General features: G+C 49.0%; 1 long non-coding RNA gene across 1 annotated transcript in view; it reads right to left on the bottom strand.

Annotated features, from left to right (window-relative positions):
- LOC118689620 (uncharacterized) overlaps positions 1-18649 on the bottom strand; it is a 90050-nt gene that overhangs the window by 31071 nt on the left and 40330 nt on the right. The window contains exons 3-5 of the long non-coding RNA XR_004980655.1: positions 16412-16506; positions 1476-1576; positions 15-59 (exon numbers count right to left, since the gene is read on the bottom strand). This is a non-coding gene — a long non-coding RNA (uncharacterized LOC118689620). The remainder of the gene's footprint in view (positions 1-14; positions 60-1475; positions 1577-16411; positions 16507-18649) is intronic.

Raw genomic sequence — 18649 nt, 5'->3', positions numbered from 1 at the left:
GAGAACCAGCTTACCTTCACCACAGAGATGTGATGTCAATGCAGCACAACAGGCAGCCCCTGAGAGAGAACAGACAGCAGGGAATTAAAAAAAAAAAAAAAAGAGAGAGAGAGAGAGAGAGAGAAAGAGATATTAATGGTCCTTTGCAAACAACTAAAAATACCCAGAATGGCCAGAGTTTCTTTTGGATTTTTTCTTTCCTTCCCCCAACTTACGCCCAAAGGAATGTGCCACGCAAATTAAAATGATTTCCCTGCAACCTGCAAGATAGGAGCAGGCAAGGCATCCTTCAGCTGTGAGTGAAAGAGATGGAGCCTGCCTTTGTCAGGAGCACGCCAGCCCTGGGGAGGTGAGGTGGTGGGGGACGGCAGCCAGGGCTGCAGGGATCCTGCTGGATAATTCCCATTAACTGGGACAGACAGCCCTGTGCCAGGCACCCAGCTGGGGTCCAGGGGGTGTTTCCTCAACATCAACAGCAGAAGTGAATCCTGGGCACCTCAACTGCCTTGGGGAGATGCAGAGTAAGAGCAAAGAGCTGTGGAGCAGCTTGCCATGGAGCAGAGAAAGCCTCTACTACCGCCAAGGCAGACCTGTTAAATTTGCAAAATGTATTGCAGGAGGCAGAGGCTGTGATACCTCCTGGCCCCATGGACACTATCACCCAAGGACATTGTTTCTCTGGCCCATACCCACTCAGGTGTGTGCCCTAGCACATGTTTTCTCCTTTCAGCCAGGAGAGACAGTTTATTCCTAGCAGTGAGAGCTCATAGGCAGGAGGAAAACCAAGACCACCCCTCAGCAGCCTATAAAAGCAGTGCTTTGCTGTGTCACAGCTGTTGCTCACATCTGGATGCAGACAGCACTCAGAGCCCTGCAGCTGGCCCCAGCCCCTCAGCCAGCACTCCCTGTTAACAGCAGGCAGGCCAGAGGTCTGGCAGCCGAGGTGAAGGGCCACTTCATCTCCATCATGTTCTCCTCTGCTAATGAAAATGTTTCTCCAGCGTGTCCTCGGGAAGGTTTCCTTCAGCTCCAGCCCTCGTGTGATTGAAGGCTAATCTCTGTTACTCTTGGCTGAATGGCAGCCCACGAGGAAGGTGATGAATTGTGTTTCCCTTCAACTCGACATTTAATGGTGCTGGCAGAGGAAGAAAAAGCACCAGATGTTTCTGGGCTGAAAGTGAACTCCTCCCAAAACACTGAGAGGTCAGGGGGCCTCACATGGCCTGGCACCCCTTTAAATTGCAGCCTGCTTTGAAAGGCCACTTGGTTTGCCAACCTCCTCCGTTCCAGAGGCAATCCAGCTGACAGCAGTGGCCTCAGGAGGCAGCATGTCCTGTGCCACCCCGTGGGACATGACTGGCCTCCAGTGAGCTCCCCATCATCACTCTGGTCAGCACAGGGGTCTGGGAGAGAGGCCAAGGTCTAGAGGGCAGAATTTTTGGGAGGAAAGCTTGTGACAAAGGCTTAACACTCACATATTCCTCTGGCTGGCTCCAAACTTAGTCACTGAAGCCCCAAGATGGGAAATTTTTCAATCTGTGATCTTAGCTTCCTTTTAAAATGCTTGGAGACCCTCCTGATAAAAAAAAAAAAAAACCTGAGAGAAGAAACTCAGGATTACAATCCTCTTGCTGCTCACACTCAAGGAGACACCTGGCTCCATGATACACTTCCTCCTCTGCTCCACAGCTCTGCAAACACATTCCAGGCCATCCCCACCACCTGCTGCTCTCCTGCTGTTTCTCCCCTCACTGGAACCACCCAATTATCTCTCATGGCACTCTGCCCCCTCTATCTGCAAAGCTTTGCAGCTTTTCTCCTCTCTTTTTTTTTTTGCCCCTATAAAACCACTACCAGCATTTGTTGAGGACACCCAAAACCAGCATGTTATCCCCTGTTTGCTTTCCTTTCTCTCAACAGCACTGTTTGTGGGGTGTTTACCCACAGACCACACAGAATGCATTCCCCAACAGCTAAACCTGGAGGAGGAGAAGAAGGAGAAATTAAGAAAACACACAGGATGACAAAGTAAAACCTTCCAATTACAGGCAATTATTTCTAGTTGATCACCCACTGTGCCCCAGACACAAATCACTCTTGGCAGGGTGGCACAGCTCGTACCTGCACACACAGTGCACAGGTGAGCACACAGGCTGTTTGGTGAAGGTGTTCCAACCTATTTGGGCATCAATTTGGGCTCCGCTGGCTCCAGCCTTTCTGAGGGTCTCATATACACCAGTCACACAGAATCACACAGAATAATGAGGTTGGAAGAGACCTCTAAGATCATCGAGTCCAACCTATGCCCTCACACCTCAACTAGACTGTTAAGAAAATAGCGCTGTTAAGAAAATTAATCCACAAACACCAGAGGTTTATGTCCAAAAAGGAGACAGAGGAGTCCTTTCTGGCTTTATTGGAGTAAAGGGAGAGGCCATGGGGCATTCCCCTGGGATCTCTCCAATTTTTGGAGTATGCAGCCTCCTTTTTATCCCAATTTCCCAGCCACCTTTCCCTTCTCTCTTGCCCCACTGGCTGAGGTACTTGAGAGGTACAGACTGCCCAGAATGCCTGATACCAGAGATTTCCCTCTAATGTATAACCCTCCCTTTTCATTTTTAATACTTATGGAATTTAGGGGGTTTTCTTCCCCATTGTTTCTTTCATGTCTCAATGTCTAATTTCATTTTATCAGCAAACCTACAGTTTATTTGTAAAAGCAATTATATTTTTCCATTCATCAATCAGTGGAATCTTTCCCATTGTTTCTTTTATCTCCCAGTGCTGGTTTTATCTCCCAGCAGACCCACAGCTTGTTTGTAAAGACAAATCTGCAATTCCTCTCAGCACCAAGTGCCGTGTCCAGTCTTTTATTAAACACATCCAGAGACAGTGATTCTACCACCTCCCTGGGAAGAACAATCCACTACTTTATTATTCTTTCTGTGAAAAACTTTTTCCTGATATCCAACCTAGACCTTCCCTGATGTAGCTGGAGACTGTGTCCTCTGGTTCTGTCAGTGCTGCCCAGTGGAAGAGACCAACCCCAGCTGTCTCCAGCCTCCCTTCAGGGAGTTGTAGAGAGCAATAAGGTCACCTCTGAGCCTCCTCTTCTCCAGGCTAAACAACCCCAGCTCCTTCAAACGTTCCTCAAAAACCAGAGGTGATGCTCTCCTCTGCTCCCACAAGCCGTGGCCCAAGCCCTGGAGCAGAGGCAAGGCACTTGCTTGGAGCTGAGGCCTGCCATGAGAGGTTGCCCAAGGGATGTCCATCCTCATTCCCAGCCTCACCTGTCTGGGCTCTCGGGCAGTTTTTCCTTCCCAGGAGGCATGGCAGCTACAGAGAGCAGCTGCAGGCAGCCCAGCTCTGCCAGAGATCCTTCCCCAGCACGGAGGACACGCTTTGCTCCCAGCCAGCAGGAAGGCAGAGGCACCCAGCAGTGGAGGAGGCACTCAGCCAGCCACTAATGCTTCCCACTGTCTTGGAGCAAAGGGATGGATTAGCTTTTATTAGCTCTCATGAAGAGCACATCACTCCTGCCCTTTCCTCCTCTCACCAGGCTCACACACAGCCTCAGCTGTGCTGCAAGTGAAGCAGAACCAACTCACCCCTACGTGCTGGCAGCCCCAAACTCCTCTTGGGTCTTGTATAAATCTTACAGATATTAAATCTTAGGCAAGCTGGGAGTTAGGATGGAGCAATCCTCCTAAGGGTGCTGCCCAGAAGTACTTTAAAAAAGATGGATGCTTGGCTTTTACATCTGGATCTCCCAGTTGGCACCACGCAGGGCCTGAAGGAGGGCATGGTGTCCATGCCAGCCCAACCAAAGCCAAGGCACAGTCCCCAGAGCAGAGATCCAAACGTGGAGGTGTAATTTGAGAGGTGCTCCGTGGTTTTCCTGCTGAGGCCTCCTGCCCCATGCAGTACCCCCTGTACCAGCAGCACCCAGCCAGCAGCAGGGCTGAGGGATGCTGCTGCTCCAGAGAAGCCTCTCTAAAGCCGCTCTGGGGCTTGTTAGCAGGGTGATAAAGGGGATGAATGGCCTCAGAGAAACGCTCTGTCTCCTGCTGTGGCATTCATTATCCTTTAGCCAGGCAATTCCTCACAGCAGCCAGGAGCTCCGGGCTGGCTCGTTCATCCTCGTTCATCCTCTGCGGGGGCTGTTTCCCTTCGGGGCCACGCCGGGAACGTGCTCCCTGCTCATCACCTTCCTCCCACACCGCGCGATTGCTTTGCCGAGCACCAGCCCCACGATCCGAGCCACAGCTGCCCCCGTGCCCGGATCTGCGCATTCCCAGCCCGGTTTCCCGAGGAGCACAAGGCATATGCGATCCTGCTGCATCCGTCTGTCCTCTGCCCACTCCCCAGCAACTCCTGACACTGCAAACAGATTTCAAGCTGATGTGACAGAGCAACGGAGGTCTTGGAGGCAGAGTCTATAAATTTCATGGGAACAGACTACCAAACAGAGGAGAGACATTATTAGCACCACCCAAACTGAAGTGTATCATCCCTTATTAGACATCAGACAATTTGTGTGGGAGAGATGCTGTAGATATCCCAGGGAAGGGAGATGCTCCGTTCAGCACAAATAACTTACTGGACAGCAGAGACTCCAAACCCAAACAGTACATCCAGAGGGGATGAGCTTTCATGGATCCCATGGCACATTGTGCCAACAGGAGAGGTGCCAGGCCTGTTTGGCTGATAGGAGATCCAGCCAGCTAAGATGGCACGTGAGCCTTTGGAAAGCCCATGGAGATGGAATGTGTGCCCTTCCCTTCTCCTTCTGCATTTCCAGCCTTAATTACCATCCTTAATTACCACCCCAGACCTCTGGATGAGTTCAGCTGCTGCCTAAATTGGAAGTGTCATACCCAGCTCCAAGGGGGAGAACTGATGGGCCGAGCAGCTCCCTCACCCCCACAGCTCTCCCATTGCCTCTCCACTGCTTGGACAGAGATTTCACCTTCCAGGAAGATGCTCCACCCACAGACTGCTGCCAGGAGATGCCAGGAAGGCAGCCCAGAGTCAAGCAGTGCCTGCTGAGCTCTCAGCAGGATCACTTACACATCAAGCTGCTCTTTAGCTCTTGACTGATGGGTGGCACTTGAGAGGGAGCCCATTCCTCCACACTCAGGTCCTTGCTGCCCACCAGCCCCAGCACGGACCTGCCAGAGCCAGCACGGGGCAGGCAGGGAACAGCATGGGTGTCCTTCCCTCAGGAGCAAAGAGTGAGCCTCAGAGACATTTCTTCTTCCTTCTGAAGGGGATACAGCAGCCTCCTGGTTCTCCCTTAGATCAATTAATGTTCCCACATCCCCAGTGTGATACAGCCTTGCTCAGCCTGAGCCCAGCATCTCAGAGCTGTCTGACCCCCCTGTCATAAAGCACAGCCCTGTATGCAATTTGGGGATGGAGCAGGGTGATCCCTGTGCTCATTTAGGATCTGCACTGCTAACCCAGTCAGTATCTGTTCGAGTGTCATTTCCAGCCTCAGGCATTCCAGAGCCCTGGCAGAAACTGAGAAGTGAGAAATAACCTTTTTCCCCTCCAGCTCATTTGTGACACTATCCCAGCTGGCCAGACACGTTTTGGCACTTCTCTGAGTCACCTGGTAAAGGTCAAGTCCCAGGAGGCGCCTTCAGCCTGGTGGATCACATAGCACCTGTACTTGTAGGGCTGCAGCTCCACAAAAAGACAATTTAAACATGTGCTACAGCACATCCTTTACTAAAAAAAAAAGGATTTACACTCCAGGGGTGGTGACTCCCTGTTCTGCCCAACAGAAGAAGGGATGGGGACTGAATTCAAGCTTATGTTCATTAAAATAGAAGGGAAAAAAAAAGAAAATCCAGAAATCCAGTCACTCTATCCTAATTGTTCTGATCCAACCTTTCACAGTGTGGCACTGAGCTGAAGGGCCGCACCTGAAAGTGTGCCAAGAGCGGCATGAAATGTTAATGTTGCAATTAAAACAATATGAATATTGCAGCACTGCTCTGCTGCTTCCCATCCACTGAACAATTCTCATTCAATAGAAGTCAAGTTACATTTCAGGAAATAATGAGGTCTGCTAATTAAGTCTGGCCTAGGAAGACAGCAGTCTTAAAAAGAGAAAAAAAAAATTCAGATCTCCCCAAAATATGTACATTTGCTGCTTATTACCTGCAAAGGGGAATCATTAACGCTGCTCAGTGCCAGGATCACAGGTCAGCCCCGCTGCCTTACTGCACACATCTAGAGGAAATTCTCTTTGTAATGATAAAATGCATAAGTCATGACCTGCCTTGTCCCCAGGGCGGAGCAGGGAGCGCCAGGCTGGCACATCCCACACTCTGAATGCAGAGAGCAGGGCCCTGACAGTGAATGCCAGTCCCAGACCAGGCTCTGAGGGGCTGAAGGCAGCAAATCACATTCAGCTGACACAGGACAGGTCCCAGATTATGCACAGGGAAGGGAATTTTCCTCCACAGCCATTCACACTACTGAGTGACAGTGACACTGGCTTGAGCTGGTGGAAGCCACAGGGAAAGTGACTACTGGGACAGTCCTGGAAGGACAAAGACCTGTCAGGATCATTTTGTGTTTTAACTCTAAAAAGAGGCAACAGAGGATCCCCCTGTGTTGCAATAAGGATACAGAACAGCCTAGAGACAGGAAACATTGGGTTCCAGGGGTCCCAAAGGAAATGGATATCAACACACTGTTCCTATGGCTTCCCCACCCTCTTGTTTTTTGTAATACTCCCAGATTTCTTTATCTGTGGCAGGTGCTGGTGCTGCCATCACATCTCCTGTGTTCCTCCCAGCCAGATAACTGCAAGGAGAAGTTGGGCAGGGAGGGTCCATCAGCATGAGTATTTCATGGGAAGAGCAGAAGACTGGGAACAGGTCCACCACATCACCCTGCTGGTTTGATGACACGTGTTTTTATGATGTTGTGTTTTCTCTTTCTCAGAGTTTCAGGGACACACAAGAACCACTCATCCTCCAGGCCTGAACTCCACCATCAGCCCCAGCATGACTGACCCACCTGGAGCTGTCCAGGGTACACAGAGGAGCTTGCTGTGCAAACAGGAGGCTACAGCAGTGCAAACCTCTCCAACACCTCCCCTAACCTCTTGCCCCAAGCTCCAAAGGAAAACTCATCCAATGGCAGGGTGAGGGAGGCCAGTGGAGTCTTGGTTCAGGCCTCTGCTGATGCTCCAAACTTCAGCCTGTCTTTAATACAGACAATCTTCCTGGTAAGATCCAGACAGAGACTGAGCCATGCTAACCAAACTTGGCAACACAATGATCCAAATCAGGGGGAGCTCAAAGCACCAGGAAGGAAACACTTTGTTTGAAAGAGGAGAAAAATCCAGATGAAAAGATCAGAAAGGACTTTCCAGGTCCTGGACTGTCCTAAGGCACTCCGGTACCATTTCTACATCCATCTGTGGGAAATAAACCTGTTTGGTTACCAGGCACAGCCAGGGGGATTTCCCCACCTTGTTGACAGCAGCAGCAGCAGCTCACAGTTTGGAGGATGAGTAGGTGGTCTGCTCCCACCAGACCACTTCTCACTCTTATTTCCAGACGAGCCAGCACTTGCTGCTACCAAGTGTCTGCTCTGCAATAAAGAGCAATAAACATGCCAGAGTAATTAATGTCTTAACAACTTATTACAATCCTCAGATAATTAATCACAAAAGCTAAACATGCTGTCTCACCCTCCTAATGTGTTAATGCTCTAATTATTATGCCTCAATTAAGGGAAAGTCAGCGCTCCTTGCTTGGGAGTGCATGTTTAATAAGGGTGCCTGAACGCAGGCGAGGCGGAGTGGGAAGCCAGGGGGTGAGGGGGGTGAAGGGAGAGGACACCATTTCTAATGAGGTTTCATGGCTGGCTCGAGGCAAAGTATTGACAGCTCCTCTCTGGGATCTCACACACCACTGCACGTGGAACTGGGGGCCATCTGTGGTGGCTCCATGCTCCGCTTCCCACCGGGCTATTTATAGGAACAGCAGCATGGGAGGAGGCACAGGGGACTGGGGATGAGCAGCCACACCATGGGTCTGGCCGGCTCTAGGCAGCAGAGGTGGCAGCTCTCTCAGCAGTCATTATAGGAGTGGTGGTCTCCTCCTTCCAGCCCGCTTCCTGCTCTATTTCCAGGCAGACTGGCACTTGCCACCATTCCTGACCCCTGCCAAGCCTCTCACCCAGTCCTGTTTCCATGGTACTCCTTGCCTCCAATCAAGCTAACTCTGGGACATCCATGGAGATCTTAAGAACAGCCCCCCAAAACTGGGATTACTCTTGGCATGGGACATATCGGCTTGTTGGAACCCAGGACATTGCTCTGGCTGCCCTGGGTGATTCAAGACCCTGGCAGGGGGCTCAGGGACCTTGGTACAGAGTCAAAAACACCTGTGCCTTTGATTTTAGCCCATGGAAACCATTACCAACTTTGTGTGAAGATTTACAGGCCACAAGAGTTTGACTAGAACAATAGGTAATTTGTCACAGGGTGAAAAAGTAGAATTTTTGGGGATTTAGCATGGGGGTTCAAGAGGCAAGATGGAGGAATCTGGGCATGTCCTGTCCTTCTTCTCCTTCTTCTTGTCCTCCATCTTCTGCTGTGATGGTGACACTGTTTGATTGGTTTAGAATAGAGACAGACTGTCTAACATAGGTGATAGGTATTGGAAAATTATTGTAAATAAAGTACACATAGTTCTTAGTATAAAAAGCTAACACCACCCCAAGGGCAGGGACTGTGCCACAAACCAACATGCTGGACAGACCTCAGCAGGTCAGAGAAAGAATGGAACAGATAAGAGAAAATAAACAATCTTGAAAAGCAGAACTGAGGAATCTCAACTTCTTCAGTCACGGGGCTGGGAGAAAAAGACTTTCTAATACCTCAGGAGTCATCTCAACCACAGAAACCCAAGATCAGCTCATCTGATTTCAGCCACTGCCTGGAGGTTTTTCCACAGGTCCCTGCTGTCTGAGGGGACAGAAAGCCATGTCTCAAAGAGCACACCATTTAAAAATGCCTGGCTTATAGATGGGGAAACTGGAGGCCACAGAGGTGTTCTGCAGGGGACTTGTGGTGGTTCCCAGCCATGAATCTGCCTTCCTGCCTAGTCTGAACCTCGCTGGATGCTGCAAACTTCAGAAGGAGGTTCTTGGTGAGGAGGAGCTTAAGCAGATCCTAAAGATGAATGTAGGGCCTGGACCCCTCAGCATGTGATAGCAGGAGACACCTGCTGCCCTCAAGACAAAGCAGTGCACCCTTATGATACTTGTGTTTGGGAAAGACTTGTGAGACAAAATAAAGTCAAGGCAAAAAATGGCATCACATCCACCCCACCCTGCAGAAGCAGTGACCTAGAGAACAAAGGAATCATGGAACTGGCACTGGAATCATGGAGCTCTGCAATGCAGCAGGTGTGGGAAGCAGGAACTGGGGTAGGCAGGCTCCAGATCTTGGTACCATACAAAAAGCTGCCACAGAAGAATGGCTGGAGCCCAAGTCTCCCAAACAAAGCCTATAAAAACTTCTTTTTCCAATAAAAAATAACTCCCCCGCTGAAGCGGGTCTTCATACACAAGAAAACTCTCCCTGAACCAGCCTGGTTTCTGTTCCATCCAAGCCTTTTTAAATTTCTCAGACAAATGAATCACTAGCAACATTTCCAGCCTAGGTTTGACTGCAAAACGATTGCATTTCTCAAAGAAATAACACACTGTGTGGGTTTGGATGGTTCCCTCTGAGGAATAAGGGAGAGGGAATAAGAAACAAAACAAAGTAAAGCAACCTGGAGGGGACATGCATTTTAAAACCCATGAACAGTTTTAGCTTTCAAATAATCCAAATAAAGAAAAAAATGGTTCGCACAGTTACTGCCACAAAAATAATTCTGTCACCCCTATTCTTTGGTGATATCTCATGAAAAACAAAAGAAAATCTCTCCACCTCTGAGATACCAAGCTGACAGCAGCTTGACTGCTAAGAAGGGGCTGATGCCTCCCCACAGAGGCAGCCTGTGGGTTCCCACAGGGCTCCAAAAGAAGGTTTGTGTGTTGGGCCTCTCTCCACGCTGCTTTCTGTTCCAGCAAGTCCTGTCCAGACTCTCCTCCTTCTCTTCACAGAGGATCATTTCAGACATCCAGCTCTAGTTCCCTGCCCTGGGCTGGAGGCATCACAGCTCCTTATCTCAGCAGCTCCACTTGGCTCTGTGAGCTGCTGCATGGACATTCCAGAACCCACCCAACCGGCAGAACCTGACCATCAAAACCATTGAGCTCTGAGCAAACACAGCCTCATTAGGAAGATATACAAGGGATATGGTATTTTTTGAGGAATTAAAGGATATTTCTGCTGTTTTCACTGCCTTGTAGAGCAGAAAGTTTTCTATGGATGTTGGCGTCTGTGCTGAAGGTGCTCAGATTCTTGCCTTATTTTTTCCAAACATACAATTCAGCTCCATCAGACACTGCAACAAAGTGGCTGACTGCTTTTGTACCTCTCCCTTCTCACCACTACCGGTCACCTGAAAATATGGGGCATTACTTCTAGTCTGGGGCTAGAAATTTTGGATTGGTTGTATTAGATTTGACTTACTCCAAAGTGTGTCAAGTCAGCTGAATATCCAGTACCAAACATTCTGGAGAAGTTGCCTGGCTCACGTTAGCATGCTGTGGGGTTGGAAAAAGCAGTTTACCTAGAAGAGAGCAGTAACACACAGCTGTGTCTCTTTACACCTTTCCTATCTGAACTTAGGATAACTTTTTTGGAGCAAGTCGCTGCCCCAATAGCCCAAGATCTGCTCCCAAACCAGCTCACACAAAACACCTGCAGCCAGCAAGGATGTGTTCACATTGCCAGAGCCCTGCAGCAGGGCTTGGACGGGGAGGGCAGCCTCTGGAGAAGAGCAGATGAATAACAAGAATATATAAAATATGTAGTGACTGTTGGAGAAAGCAGCATCACTGCTTCCCAGGAAAAGACAGCCAGCCTGAGGGAATTAGAGGGCTGGACCATAAAGTTGGTGCCAAATGAGCCCAGATGCCCCAGCCCCAACCCTACAGCCCTCTCCAGCAAGACTTTCCTGAGCTCAGCTTACCCCCCTTTCCCTCTGCCCCCTGCCTTTAAGACAGTGTGCAGCATGACAGCTGGGAAACCCAATCTGGTCCAAATTTCGTTACAACCCTGCTGGTTTTTATTCTTGTTTACCAGCATTAATTTTAATGGCTTTCCCTACATTAACTTTGTCCTGAACCAGTTGGAGGAAAATTCCTACTCACTTGCCTTCTGGAGAACAGACTGGGTAATTTTCCCTTGTCATTTAACAGCCTGCCTGGGCTGCTCAGGAATGACAGCCACACTGGAGGGCAATAAACTCCCCAAGGCTGGGGGAGGAGGATTTATATATCCCTGAATACACTGCCCATTCTTTGTTCACTCTGGGTCTTGGCTTGTGCTGGCCCAGCAAGTGGAAATTTCTTCCTCCTGTTCAGCATGGAAAGGAACTTTCTGAGCCTGATGGAAATTTCTTCCTCTTCCTTTTCAACATGGAAGGGAACTACAGAGCATGCACCAAGGATGAGTAATGCCTCCAGACACAGTAGTAACCTCCCGGAGTCTGGGCAGCTTTGGGCTGGGTTTGCCAGCAGCCAGTTGAGTCTCATTTTCCCTTGGAATCGTTAAAAATGCCTGTAAAACAGACTGGGAAAAGATAACAGCACTAGAACATGCATGGAGAATGCTTCAGAGAAGTGGGTAGCAGGAAGATGCCTCTGCTCTGCAATGCCCAACTCTGCCCATGCTGGCAGAGCTGGGCACCATCCAACAGTTTCCCTGTGTGTCTTGTGTCCCTTGTGTACAGCAGGGAGCAGAAATGAGGATAAGGCAGTGCCTGACCTCTCTCTCATCTCTGTTCCTTCCAGCCACCATCCTGGCTTCCTGTAGGAGACATCACAGCCCCATCCAGGCTGTCTCTGACAGAGAAAGAAAGGTTGTCCTTTCCTTTGCTCATCAGATGCTGAGTGTGGGCCCACTTCTCTCTCCAGCACAGAGAGGTGTGGTGGCTCAGACCATGGGAAGGAAAAGAAACACTCAGGTCTTTCTGCACCTCTCTCTCCCCATTAAAAAACAAGGTAGCAGAACTCTCCACAAAAGAAATGCAAGGGTCTGATTCAGGCATCTTTCCAAGGTTTTCTGTCTCTGCCAGCATAAAAAAAGAACATGGTTAGAGCAAGTGAAGTTATTTGTTGTATCACATGATGCCCATTCTTTAAAAGTACAGATGTTCCCTCCATGCTCCAAGGGGTGATTTGGAAGACAGAGGACTCAGAAACTCCTACTCTATCCAAGCACAAGCACCTGGGCTGCTGTAGAGGGAGGGTTGCCATGGAAAGATGAGGAAGGCAGCAGTGAGGTGGCTGGAGCATTCCCACCAATTACCATGAAGAATTTTGACTGCTCTGCTGTGTTTCCTGCAACAGCCTAGCAACCACCCCTGAAATGTTTCTTACATGTCTGAGAAGCCTTAAGCAGGGTCACACACCCAGAAAGCTGCAGGAGCAGGGAGGGCTGAGTCTCCAGGCAAAGCCCTCTGGGCATGGACACCTCATTTCCTGCTCCAGGAAACTCCTGCATGAGGTACAGGCAGTTGGATCACACGGACATCAGAGCAGCAAGAAGAAGACCTGAAGAAGAAACCACAAGTCCCACCCACATGGGGCAGAACAGGGCAGGTTGTCATTGCTCAGTTCAGGGGTCCTGGGTGGAGAACCCACATTAATGGCAATCTCTTCTACATACAAGTGAACTTGTCCATAGGTTCTCTTCAGCAGCACTGCTTCCACCATGACTCCTCCTACTCTGACCTAATAAAACAGAAGAAATGAGCTGCAAGGTACCTCACACTGAGAGGCCACAACATCCTACCCTCCTGCAGTCCCTGAGATAATGAAAAGGCAGATATTCCACATGTGCCATTCTGGCCTCTTCGACAAGAGGGGCACTTCCAACTGACAAAGAACAGCTTCTGCCCATTCATTAAGTTCCTGGCATTAACCAGTTTCTCTCCAAGCAAGCCATAAAACCCAAAGCTGCATGCAAGGAGCATCCTATAATATCCTTGTAAATCTCAGCCACCACACTCATTAATTACAACCCAGTGATAGTTCAAGCCATTAGTTCTGGCTGGTAACTTCATTTATTCCCACGTTAATGCTTGATGTCAGTGGTTATCTCATTACCACTCTATTTCTTACCCACTTAATCCATCACTGCAAGCCAGGCCAGACAGGAGGAGCAGAGTTTGCCCTGCATCTGTTGGGAGATGCAAGTGCAGAGCACCCAGGAGTCACAAACAAAGCACTTGTCATCTGCAGCTTCACTTACAACTATTAAGAGGAGGAAATGACACAGATGAGTGTTGTCAGGAACACAGACACATTCCAACATTGAAAAATTGTGGATATTGAGGATTGGGCTACCTGTTAAATCATAGCCAAAAGCTTTAGAAAGAATGGAGGCAGTATTAGCAGTCATGTAGAAAAATGACATCAGCTCTGCTCTCCTTCTCCTGGGACGCTCATTCCTCCAGACCCCAGATTAGAATCAAACCTGTTAAGCAGTTTGAAATGGCAACTCAAAGTATGGCCACTGGGAGCTGCTACCTGCTGAATGCTCCAGAAAACACACAGCCATCACTGCAGAGACCACGAGCCCTGAGCGACCGTGAAAATACACCTTAAACGTGTACAGATACAAGAGTTCTTGGCATTACCACACATACCCAGCTGGAGCTCCTCTTGTGTGGTGAACAGGCACTTCCAAAAATGTGCTTTACTGCATTTACCACCAGCCTGCCTGTCCAGGACTTGCTCCACCTGCTGATCCCACCCTATGGGTCTGACAAGGGTGTTTCAGCCTAGTGAGACCCTCAGCCTTGCCCTGTCACATTCCCTCCTTCTTCCCCCAAATAGTCTTGCTGGAGACAGCATCTCAATCTTCCCCTGCTTGACCCAGAAAAAGGGGAGCTGTTTGCATGTCAACAGGCTGTGAAACCAAGCTGTGAGCTGGGGAAAGGGTTCAGAGAGACATCTCCCTTGCAGCAACACAGCTTCTCTTCAGAGCAGGCAAAGCACTTCTGCTCCACCCCAGTGTGATGCCCATACAATAATAGGGCAAGTGGCTGGTTTTCACTGTCCCCAAATGACATGATACAGGACTGGAATCCTCTAAAGCAGGAGAAGCTGATGCCACAAAAGCAAGGTAGAAAAAGAAGACACAGCTCCAAGATAATGTCAGTAGTAAAATATCAATGATTTCCTCTGTGATCGGTAAGCCCCCTCCAGCATGTGCCCATGCTGGCAGAAGCAGGCTCTAAATGGTGCCATGCCAGAACAACTGACAGGGCAAGCCTGCAAGATGCCACAGTCAGATGTAATTAAAACACCTTTGCTGCCCTGCTTTCCATTCTCTCAGCAATAAAATCCATTACAGAATTCAGTTAGAAAATGATTTAAAATGTCCCTGAAGCCAAGTTGTTGACACCAGTGTAGACAGATGGATTTTGATACACCCTTGATTAAACAGCTTTCTGCAAAAGGCAAAGAGGGCAGGAAGGGAGTTGGGTGATGAGCTGGAGGACCATCCTAGAAACAGGGGCTATTCTCCCGGGAAAACAAGTGCTGCTGGAGGAGGAAGATGCCCCATCAACCAGCCAGAGGCTAAAACAGCCTCACCCCCCTGGGAATCAGGCTGCAATCCTCTGCTCCAGTACCAGGCTCCTGTCCCTGTGCTTCCTGCTCAAAGTCGGGCTGGCAACACCACACACATCACTTCTCCTAGTCTCTGATTAAAGGATGCAGGGAAAACAAACAACAGAAAGCCTCACACAGTGCTCAGCCCCTGGCAGGGCCAGCAATGCTTCCATTTCCCATGGAGTTACACATCCCAGTGGGATTCTGCAGGATGCAGTAGGGGACTGTCTCCAAGAACAGCTTTCCCCAGAGGCATTCATGACATCTCTGTTCCTCATTCTCTCACGCACAGATGCTCTTGCACTGATAAGGATTGAAGTCCTTTGGCACAGAGGGGCAAAGATAAAGTCTTCTCCCTGGCCATCTATTTATATCAAGCTGGTAGGAGCTCGTTATCTTGAAGGTCTCTGACATACAGAGCTGCAATCAGCCATCAGGGTGGAAAGTGATTAGGGGTGGGCAAAAAGGAGCCAAACCCACATTAACCCTCTTTTCTCAGGGAAAAAAAGGCAAGAAGGAAGGGTGCTACAACAGAACATGGGCAGCTGCCCTGTCCAGCTCTTGGAGAGAAGAAATCCATGTGGGACAGAGGGTTTAAGCACAGCTCAGAGAACAACCTGAAGAGTCAGAGCTGAGGGGAAACACTTCTTGAGTGAGCACAGAGGCTCTGGAGGCACAGGTGTGGGCTACACAAACTGCTGACCACTGCTTACCAAATGCTCTGAAGCTCTGTGACCTGGCAGCAGAGGTTTGCAGGCATGTCCCATGAAAAAAGGGGCTTTCCCATCCCATCCCATTCCTCAGGCTTTGTTCACAAAGATGTTTGACCAAAGACTCTAGACCAGGAAGGAATTATAAATCAGAAAGTATAAGATACTCAGTACCACCAGCTCCTGGAGTAATAAAGCCCCTGTTCATGCACAACATTAATATCTCATTACTAATGTACATCAGGTGGTTCAAATTTCCCCTGCTCCCTCCCATGGCCTGAAAGAACCTGAAGCAAGCAGCAAGAACCTTCTTATTAAATAATAAGCATCTACCTTATTATTTCTCTGGAACTTGCCTGTGAGTGCAAACCTGACACTTGGGAACCCTCAGCTGCTTCATTTTATAGGCAGTTTGAGACTGAGGTGGCTTTTGGTCCCAGCCCTGCTCAATGCAGTGCTGGTTCATAAGCACAGTACCACTGATCCCCAGACCTGCAAACAGCTGAGGGGCTGCTGGGATCCCTTCTGAGTCATCAGAAAATTCAGCCTCAAGTTACCCAAGGCACAGCCCAGGCACCACTGCAGCTCCACCTTCCCTGCAGCCACTCAGTCTGGGTAAGGATAATCTTGTTTCCAGCAAGAAAGCAAGGGTTTGAAAAAACATGCTCACCAGTGCATTGCAATTATCCACGTTTTTAAACACTGTTTCACACCCCATGAGAGTACAATCACACCTCAGACAGGGCTGCCTCTTCATAGGGTATCACAGCCACTTGCAGACCCTGTTTTTGCACCGGAGAAAGGTTGCGGGGGAAGAACCTTTATCCTAAGGATGCCTTAAGCCAAGTCTCACATCTTTTAAAACACAGTGAGAAGGTCACATTTATTGCTTAGCAACTTTTCTCTCCCAAAAGTCACGGCCCAAAGCTTACCATGGCTGTGTAACACAGAGCTGAAGGAGGGGCTGGTCCTTGCCCTGGTCTCTGACAGGCCATTCAGGAGCTGACAGCTGAGCATTTTATTCCCCCTGCAAACAAACCACATCAGTTGAGCACCACCAGGGAAGTAGCAGGACCAGAGCAAATTCCCAGAAAAAGCCTTGGCAGTGTTCCTCCTGCTCTGTGAGATGGAGTAATGGAGCACGACACATGGAGGAACAGAAGCTGAACAATGCACATGTTCCTGCAAGGAGAATGAACAATATTACAGGGGAGGGGGGAGGGGAAGGCACTTGCTAACAAATATTTATTAAAACACAATCTTATCCTCATCCGACCCTCATTCTGATTACAGAAAAAGGGACAGACTGCCATCACTGCTGGGGCACCCAGGCAGTGTCCCTGACCATCCTGTACATAATTGCCCAGAAGGTCCCACAGCCATCCTGTTCCTTCCCTCCAGCAGTCTGGGATGTGTCACTTTAAGTCACCTCCTCCACCCGTGGCAGGGAGGGTGGAACAAGATGATCTGTAAGGTCCCTTCCAACCCAAACCATTTGAGGATTCTATAGCTGCTTTAATCTTCAGGCTCCCAGACTCCTCTGACACGGTCAGAGCATCTTCCAGTCTCAGACCAGCCAGCTCTCTGTGCATCCTACTGACTGTAGCCTGGGATCATCTTCTTGCAGGGGTTCCATGCTGTTGTCTCCTTATCACAAAAGTTCCATACCTCCTTGGTGTTTCTCATGGGCAGCTCCTCAGAGCACTGACTCTTTCTTCTTCCCAAAGCAGCCACTGACTCCAGGTCCCTTCTCACCCACCCACCCCACTCTTTTACAGCACTCTTCTTCTCATTGGTCACAGCTGTGGCCTGTTAAAGTCAGACCTGCTCCTAATCTTTGATAATTGACCCAGCTGCAACTCCTTAGGGGTGAGATTACTTTCTACACTACCTTTATTTTCTTATATTCCATCCCCCTACATGGCCTGTAAGAAGGACACTCAAGTCCTGCACGCCCCCCAGATCTCCTTCCATCCACATGCCTTCTACAGAGATCACCAAGGATGTGCTTCCTTCCCATTCCAGCTAGCCAGCATGCTCCATAAAGAGGAGAGGAAAATCTGCTGATCTCAGTGGGATTTGGGGGCTTCAAAACCCAACAAGTTTAGGATCCAAGTGTGCCTGACCTAATAATAGCTACAGCTTTTCACAGGAGCACAGGGAATCATGGTTTGGGACCTTAAAGATCATCTGGTTTCAACCACATGCTATGGGCAGGGACACTTCCCATTAGACCAGGGTTTAGAGACCATGAGCATAAGAAGTCTTGGGAAATCTAGACACGTGCCAAATGGTTGGACAGGCTCCTGAAATGGCTCAGCAAGCAATGAGCTTGGTGCAATGTCCCCATCAGTCACTGGCTATCAAGCCTAATCCCATGGCATAATAACATTCCTTGAGTATGCTTTACATTTAAAAAGTAATGAAGAACCAGGGTGAAAAAAATGCTGTGATGGAAGGGAAGAGCTGAAATTCAACCCCTGTAAGAAGCCCTAAAGACAAAAGCACATTTCACATTCTGCAATCTGTAAGAGAGTTGATTTTCTGTTCCTCAGCTTCAATCACCTCTTTGCTAGTGAGATTTGGCACTAGCCCAGGTCTCCTGAGGAAGCAGAGGCAAGGATTTTCCGAAGGATTTGTCACCCACATCTCCTCCCACAGTGCTTCCTTGGGGTTTTTTTAATGAGCAAGGCCCTCTTGAAAAAAAATCTGCCTTTAAAAGATGAGGCCATGCCCATGAGAAACCCCAGGGCAATATTTCTACCTCAACCCCACCTCCAAGCCTCCTGCTTGCCTGCAAGCCCTGCTGCCCTCCACCTGCTTAAGGAGGATGTTTTCATTATTGTTCAATTTGCAGTGAGTTTAGCTTAACGTCCTTCATTGGATTATTTTTATATTTAATGTCCTCTCCTCTCCTCCTCTTCTTTTTATAGACTGGTAATCCAAGTCCCTTGGCAAGGCTGAGTAATCTTGATCAGATTTTAATCAAAGTAAGCCAGATCCTCAGCTGCCAGTATTGATGCATCTGCCTTTAAATATTTGAACGATGCTGATTTACCCCAGCGAGGCGCAGGCTCCATCCGTTCAGGAAATTTAAATTCCTTCCCAGGCATCAAGCTAAAACAACAAGACAGAACAAGCAACCTGCTGCGAAGGGGTTTTAGTTTATA

Source organism: Molothrus ater, chromosome 9 (assembly GCF_012460135.2).
Source record: "Molothrus ater isolate BHLD 08-10-18 breed brown headed cowbird chromosome 9, BPBGC_Mater_1.1, whole genome shotgun sequence".
Lineage (NCBI taxonomy): Eukaryota > Metazoa > Chordata > Aves > Passeriformes > Icteridae > Molothrus > Molothrus ater.
The sequence above is the reverse complement of the archived record's forward strand: the minus strand, read 5'-3'. Positions and strand labels throughout refer to the sequence as shown.